The following is an 8338-nucleotide window of genomic DNA, read 5'->3' as shown; positions in this document are numbered from 1 at the left end:
ACTCTTGTTTCCATTGCCAGACCTGAAATGTGAAGTAACTGCTCTCCAGCCATTTCACTCAGCGAGTCTCTTCTTTTTGACCAGAATCAAAGTCAAAGTCATGGAAGAGTCCTTTCTCATGTAGGGCTGTATCAACTGAACACTCCTCCTAAGGGAGGAGACCACCCCTCATATTGTCTTATGCCCAGTTTCTGCCTCCAAAGAAAGAAGAAGTAAAAGGCCGGGCGCGGTGGCTCACGCCTGTAATCCCAGCTCTCAGGGAGGCAGAGGCGGGAGGATAGCTTGAGCCCAGGAGTTCGAGACCTGCCTGGGTAATATAGCGAGACCCCGTTCTCCACAAAAAGGAAAGAAGAAGTAAAAAGTAAAAGGCAGAAATGGAATTCACAGGCAGATGGCCCAGCACCGCGCCCTAGGCCTGGTAGTTAAAAATCAACCCCTGATCTAACTGCTTGTGTTATATATAGATTTCGGACATTGTATGGAAAAGCATCGTGAAAATCCCTGTCTTGTTCTGTTCTGTTCTGATTACTGCTGCATGCAGCCCCCAGTCATGTACCCTCTTCTTGCTCAATCGATCACAACCCTCTCATGTGGACCCCCTTAGAGTTGTAAGCCCTTAAAAGGGACAGGAATTGCTCACTCAGGGAGCTCGGTTTTTGAGACGTGAGTCTTGCCAATGCTCCCGGCTGAATAAAGCCCTTCCTTCTTTAACTCGGTGTCTGAGGGGTTTTGTCTGCTCTTCATTCTGCTACACTCCCACTTCTGTGAAAGATTTAACTTCATCTGGGAACATCTGCTCAACGTGCTCCTCATACCCTTCCCCTCCTCCTAGTCCTGTGTTCTGGGGCAGAGTGAGGAACTGCAGTGGATGCAGAATGAAGTCCAGGCATCTTGTCTTTCAAGGGGCTGGCACTCCAACGGGGTGAGGCACTCTGGAGGGGTCTCCAGGGAATGCATCCAGCATGGCATGTCATGATGCACCACAAATAACCAAAAGCAGTTTTCTCAGTCCTTTCCACAAAATATCTCACTGAATCCTCAGAATAACCCTAGGAGGTAGGTATGGTCATTTTCCCCATTGTGCAGATGAGAAAACTAAGGCTCAGAGAGGTTTAACTGCTTGCCTGAGGTTACACAGCTAATAAGTAGCAATATAGGTGTCTAGAGGCTGTCACCATTGCCCTTTACCACCGCTGTGGTCTCATCTTTCTTTCTTTTCCCAACTCAGGTACATTTACATTTTAACAAGATTCATAGGCCTTAACAACTACATAATAATTATGAAAAAAAGAATATAATGATGGAAATATTAATAATGCATGAGGCCAAAGAGGACAGCTATAAAAGTTCAGAGATTCATGGGTAGAAGGAAACTGAGAGAAGATACCAGAGTGGACTTTGCAGGGGGTGAACTGTGTGGTGCAGGAGAGGTAGGCCACTTGTGGCCAAGGTTTCTACAGGCCAAAGCCATGAAGTTAGGCAGGTTTGGGGGCAGTTAAGAATCCTGTTTGATTGGAGTGGAGAGTTTGTGGCCTATGGTAGAAATTGAGGTTAGTCCCACTCATTCATTCAACAAACACTTACTGAATGCCTTCTGCAGGCCTGTTGTTCTCCTTGGTGCTGGGGAAATAACAATGAAAGGACAGATGACCCTAAGCTCCTGGAACTTCCACTGCATAGAAAGAGACAGATAAGGACATACTAATAAGAAAATATCAGGAAGTTAAGTGCTGAGAAGAATGTAAAACAAAGTCAACGGGTGTTGAAAGAAGCAATCCACTGTGAGTTCTGAGCCTTCCTGCTCTTGATTGCTGGGTATGCCAGGAATGCCAAACCATCCTGCTTTTACCTGGGCTATTTCTCAGGGTTGTGTTTGCAACAGGTAATCTTGTTTTCCACCAGACAAAGAGCAGGTTTGTTTACTGCTCACTTTCCCAGGATCAATGTTCTTTGGGTGTGACTGAAATAATCTGTAATGTGTGGCATCTACCTGGGCCTGCCTCTCTCACCCCCATAGGACTAGGGAGACATGGAGACCCAAGCTAACATCATGCTCTCTACTTGCTCTGCTGTGACTAATAAAAATTCCTTTGTCTCTGACCCAAGAGTCTCATATCTTCTGCCAGCATCCAAGAAACTGTAGCAGGCTTTTTTTTTTTTTTTTTTTAGATGGAGTCTCACTCTATAACCCAGGCTGCAGTGCAGTGGCGTGATCTTGGCTCATTGCAATCTCTGCCTCCCAGGTTCAAGTGATTCTTCTGCCTCAGCCTCCTGAGTAGCTGGGACTACAGGCGTGTGCCACCACACCCAGCTAATTTTTGTATTTTTTGGTAGAAACAGGGTTTCACCATGTTGGCCAGGCTGGTCCCAAACTCCTGACCTCAAGTGATCCACTTGCCTCAGCCTCTCAAAGTGCTGGGATTATAGGTGTGAGTCACTGGACTCGGCCAGGCTAACTTATTACCTTGCAACTAGGGAATGTTTCCGACTCTTCCCAGACCCTGACAGAATGATGGTGGTAGAGTATGGACAGGGAACAGGTGTCTTAAGGTGATCTAACTTTGATCTCAAGGGGGAAGGAAACACCACCTGACCTCAAAGTCACATGTCGAAGATCTAGGAGGTAAAAAAGAACTGTAACATTATCATGTTAGTTTGTTTTTGTGTCACTATAAAGGAATATCCAGGACTGAAAAATTTGTAAATAAAAGAGGCTTAATTGGCTCAGGTTCTGCAGGCTGTACAGGAAGCATGGTGCTGGCATCTGTTCCTGGTGAGGCCTCAGGGAGCTTACAGTCATGGCAGAAGGTGAAGGGGGAGCAGGCACATCACATAGTTGTGGTGGGAGCAAGAGAGAGAGGGAGGAGGTGCCACACTCTTAACCAGATCTCAAGTGAACTGAGTGAGAATTCACTCATTACCAAGAGGAGGGCACCAATCTATTCATGAGGGACCCACCTCCATGGCCCATACACCTCCCACCAGGCTCCACCTCCAATATCAGGAATCACATTTTAACATGCAACTTGGAGGAGACAAATATCCAAACCATATCAATTACTAATTAGGTGATTTAGGCAACTTCATCTGGTGACTGCAGGGCAGGTGGGAGCATTGTTAGGCTTTTCAACATAAGAAGAGAGTTAATGTGATGGCAATGTGTTATGCTGTCTGTAATTTCACTTAAAATATTTTAACAGAAATAGTGTAATATCTAGTGTGTGTGGGTTTGCTTTAATCTATTCTCTAGAGACAGTTAACATTTTAAGTGTTCTAATCAGAACACTGCAAGGGTGGTTGGTTAGCATTTAATAACTTCAAGCCAGACGTCTAACCTGAGGTGGCTACCACAAGATTGCAGTTACTATTTTTAAATTTCAGATCAATATCAGAGGCTTTGTTAGCTAACATAATAGGTGCTAGAAGTTATTTTTGTTATTGGTGAAATAAGGAGCATTCAAGATTGGCTTAACATATTGTAGCAGGACCCCTGCTCTTGATGAACTGAATTTAAGAATCCCAGGAGCCCAATCTTGGCTGCATATTGTAATCACCTGGTGGGAAGTTTTAAAAAATATCAATATAGTGTCTGGACTCTGCTTCTAGAGACTGACTTAACTGGCAGACTTGGCAAGGGCCAATGTAATGGTGTATTGCTGGTGTGCACCCTGGGAATTGGGATTTTTTTTTTTTTTTTGAGACAAGGTCTCGCTGTATTGCCCAGGCTGGAGTGCAGTGGTGTGATCTTGGCTCACTGCAAGCTCTGCCTCCCAGGTTAACGCTATTCTCCTGCCTCAGCCTCCCAAGTAGCTGGGACTACAGGCACCTGCCACCATGCCCGGCTAATTTTTTTTATTTTTTATTTTTAGTAGAGATGGGGTTTCACCGTGTTAGCCAGGATGGTCTTGATCTCCTGACCTGGTGATCCACCTGCCTCGGCCTCCCAAAGTGCTAGGATTACAGGCATGAGCACCGTGCCCGGCCGGGAATTGGGATTTTTAAAGCTGCACAGTCATTCTAATGCATGGCAAAGTTTGAGAAGCATTGCAACAGCTCACACTTAAGTCTGTCTCTTAGGAGCTATGTGACCTTGAGTAAGTTCTTTAACCTCTCTGGGCCTGTCTCCTCATCTGTAAGATGGGTATGATAATATGCCAACCCCATCTGCTGATCATGAGGATTTCATGAATTATTCCATGATGAGTGCTTAGAATAGTGTCTGGCAAGCAGGAAGTTCTCAATTAAGTGTTAGCCATTATTATGTTATTCTTAATCAAACTATTTTCACTTTGATCTTTGGAACATTTCCCAAGGCATGATTATGGTGTCTAGCCGCTATCTTGGAGAATTCATGTTCCTAGTCCTCTGTAACTAATTGGCTGAAACCTGCCACTGGAATATTTGCCCTGAATGAACCTTTCATATGAGATGCTGTTGGAACTCCTAAAAAGAGAGAGGGTGCCAGAACTTGATTTTGCTTCCAGAACAAGTTGTAGGCTGGAACTGTTTTAGTGTCAGTTTGCTAATAAATGTCTGTGTGGGTGGCAGGAGTCTCTATAAAACTTGCTTTCAATAAAACGGAGTGAGAAGTTTGTGGAGTAGTGATCTTTGACCCATCTCTGCCTCTGGTTCAGATGTTCTTATTCCTTTTTAGGGCCTCTGACCCTTTAAGAGTCTGGTAATGCCTCTGGATCCCTTTGCAAAATAATGGTTCCAAATGCATAAAATAAAGTACTTATTACTACAGAGGAAACCAATTTTATTATAGTTATCAAATTATTAAAAACAAATTTATTATATAATTATATATGTACTTCCTTGTTAGTATCTTAAACAACGAAGTCAATTGTAATGTGATATGAAAAAAATCTATGATTTCTATTAGTGACAATAGAAATCACTTGTGACAAAGCCACAAGTATTTTTATACTGCTGTGGTTTCTTGTCTCATTTGTAATGAAAGACAATGCTAAATTTCAGTTAAACATTAATGAAAATAAAGATGTTATCTTTTTCCCCATCTGTGTTCACAACTTTCTTGAATTTCATGATTCTTGGAATAAAAACCCTTGATTGGAGGCTACCAATAGCTGTCCAGCTAATTATTGGGTGTGACCAAATGGGTTTAGGCCACACTGCAATACAATGGAAATACAATGAAAATATAATACAATGCCATAATTGGACCAATTGAATTTACAGTCCAATTATAGAACCATAACAAGAAACTTTTCAATTATTATTGCTGTAATAAAACTCCAAAACCTAGTGGCTTAGAATAATGGTTTACATTTCCTCATGATTCTGTAGGTCAGGACTCTGGCCAGGTGATATAATTTGGCTGTGTCCCCACCCAAATCTCATCTTGAATTCCCACATGTCTTGGGAGGGACCAGGTGGAAAATCACTGAATCATGGGGGAGGTTTCTCCCATGACTTTCTCGTGGTAGTAAGTCTCACAAGATCTGATGGTTTGATAAGGGGAAACGCTTCTCTTTGGTGCTTATTCTCTCTTTGCCTGCTGCCATTCAAATAAGATGTGACTTGCTCCTCCTTGCCTTCCACCATGATTGTGAAGCTTCCCCTGTCATGTGGAATAGTAAGTCCAATTAATCCTCTTTCTTTTCTAAATTGCCTAGCCTAGGGTATGTCTTTATAAGCAGCATGAAAACAGACTAATACACCAGGGCTCAGCAGGGTGATTTTCTGTTGGTCTTCCTTGCGTTTCTCATGTGTCTGAATTCACGTAGGAGCTTGGCTAGATCTGAAACTGCTCTTCCTCCAAGGCCTCTCTTCACATAACCTCTGACCTCGGAGTCATCTAGCCTGGACTTCCTTAAAGCGTGGCACCTGTGCTCCAGAGAGATAGTAGCATCTGCCCGTCCTCTTCAGGCCCAGGCTTGGAAGTCCTACAGAGTAGCCTCCACAACCTTCTACTGGTGAAAAACAAGCCATAGGCCAGTCAGATCCCAGGGGAAGGCACACAGACTCCATTTCTTGAACTGAGGAAGGGCACAAAAGCCTAGGGAGGGGAGAAATTATTGGAAGCTGTCTCTGGATTCTTTCCACCATAGAGACCTATCAGGATTGCAGACTGCTCAGACATGGGGGTGAGTCAAAGCTGCCACTGAGATGTTCTGCTTCGGGACTTGCTGTTTTTGCTCACACATCAGACTTCCTCTCCCAGAGTTCCTAATCGGTTCTCACAGAACCATCAAAAACTATTCCTGAGGCTTGCGAAGTGTTCATCTCAATGAAAAAAAAAAGTGCCAATTTTATTAATACTCATTAACAGACTTAATTATGCAGTGTGTCCTATACTGTCAATACCATAGGTGGCTGTTGCTTTAGCAATGAGAATTAAATGCACATTTTCCCTTTCATTATCTCAGCATGTCTGACGATTGTCGATATCTAAGCAGTGAGAATACTCTCCTCCTTTTGGGGAGCCTTGGCTGAGTGCAACCCCAGCCACAGCCTGAATCAGGTTCCCCTCCCTGGGTTTCTGTAACCCCTACCCTTGCCCGTGCATTTTCAACAGCTTCATTTTTTTTCCTTTTTTTTCTAATTTCTTTCCTTTTCTTGCTTTCCTTCCTCCCTCCCTCCCTCCCTTCCTTCCTTCCTTCTTTCCTTCCTTCCTTCCTTCCTTCCTTTCTTCCTTCCTCTCTCTCTCTTTTTCTTCAGCTTTATTGAGATATATACATACCATACATCACCTGTCATTTCTACCAGCACTGGCTTGGAATAATCTTATATATGCCATTCCTACTGCTTCTCACCATGCCACACTTTGGATTCATCTGGGGAACTTTAAAAAAATTGTCACCTGGGCTGGGCATGGTGGCTCATGCCTGTAATCCTAGCACTTTGGGAGGCTGAGGCAGGAGAATCACTTGAACCCGGGAGGCGGAGGTTGCATTGAGCTGCAACCGACCACTGCACTCCAGCCCAGGCAACAGAGCGAGGCTCCGTCTCAACAAAACAAACAAACAAACAAACAAACAAAATTGCTACCTGGCTTCCACCCTTAGAGATTCTGATTTAATGTGTCTGGATGCACAGGTGGTTTTTAGAGCTTCCAGGTAATCCTAATAGGCAGCCAGGCTTGAGAACCCCGTCCTAGGCTGTGGTGTACTTGAGGGCAGGGGGCTGCCTTACTGGTACACAGTTGGTGCTTAATAAAAGATGAACAAGTGAATGCATGATGAATGGCTCTGCTTTCCTTCTTAGGGAACTGAACCTTACGCTCCCAGCTGCTGGAAAAGGTATTGAGCCATAGTTTGTCTTTGTCCTTGCAGCTGCCAGAAGGCGTTTTTTTGTCTTTTCCTCCTCAAGAGGCTAGCAGAACTTGGAAACTTGGAGTCTTCAGAGTATGTATTTTGTTACCTTTGGGGCAGAAGGAAGAGGTCCCTGTTCCTGAAAGCTTACTTAGGAGCCTAAGGGCTGGAAGGAGGCTGGGGGAGACTGGGAGGGGTTGGGAGGGGCTGGAAGGAGGGTGGGGGACACTGGGGGGGGGGGGGGGGGGGGGGAGGGGGGTGGGGGGAGGGTGAGGGGGATGGGGGGGGGGTGGAAGGTTGGGGGAGACTGGGAGGGGTTGGGAGAGGCTGGGAAGTGGTTGGGGACACTCTGAGGGTTCACAATATCCACAGAGTATCACACTTACTCAGCACTTCCTTTGTGCTGAGCCTTGTGCCAAGGATTTGATATGAACTCATTTGTTTTTCATGACCCTATAAGGGGGACACAATTGTTTTCATTTTATAGATAAGAAAATGGAAGCACTGAGTGGTTAAATGGGTGACCTCCAAGTTGCAAGAACTGCAAGGGAGGTTTCCAAAGGCTGGAAGTCTACGGGTTTGGGAGAGTGGCAGGAGGTGGCACAGCCTGCACCTCAGTTCTAAGGCTCCTTTGGCCCGGGAGCTCCCAGGAGGGGATGCACTGAGCATGGACTCTGGGAGCCTCCCACATGCGGCACGGCACAGGAGGTCCCCAGGCTCCTCCTGGCAGAAGGCTCGGACAGTGGGCTCATCGGCCCTGTCCAGTGAGAGCCGGGCACCAAAGGACCCTTTGGACATGCTCTGTGTTACCTATAAACTCCTGCCTCCCTCCACTCAACCCTGAAAAAGATTATTCCCAAGCAAAGGACTCTGGTGGGTGGTGACTTGACCCGCATTTAATTTTACATATAATAAATAAAGCAAAATGTTGTGCCAGAATAAAACTCACACAATGTCTGGGGCCACAGGATACTGGCAATTTTGCTTCTGGGCCTTTCCTCCAACTCTGACCAAGTTCTAGGTCATGCCATCCCTGGGCGGGCCCTTGGAGCTCCATCCCA

This window comes from Theropithecus gelada, chromosome 5 (assembly GCF_003255815.1).
Source record: "Theropithecus gelada isolate Dixy chromosome 5, Tgel_1.0, whole genome shotgun sequence".
In the NCBI taxonomy this organism is placed as follows: domain Eukaryota; kingdom Metazoa; phylum Chordata; class Mammalia; order Primates; family Cercopithecidae; genus Theropithecus; species Theropithecus gelada.
Note: the sequence above shows the minus strand (reverse complement) of the source record.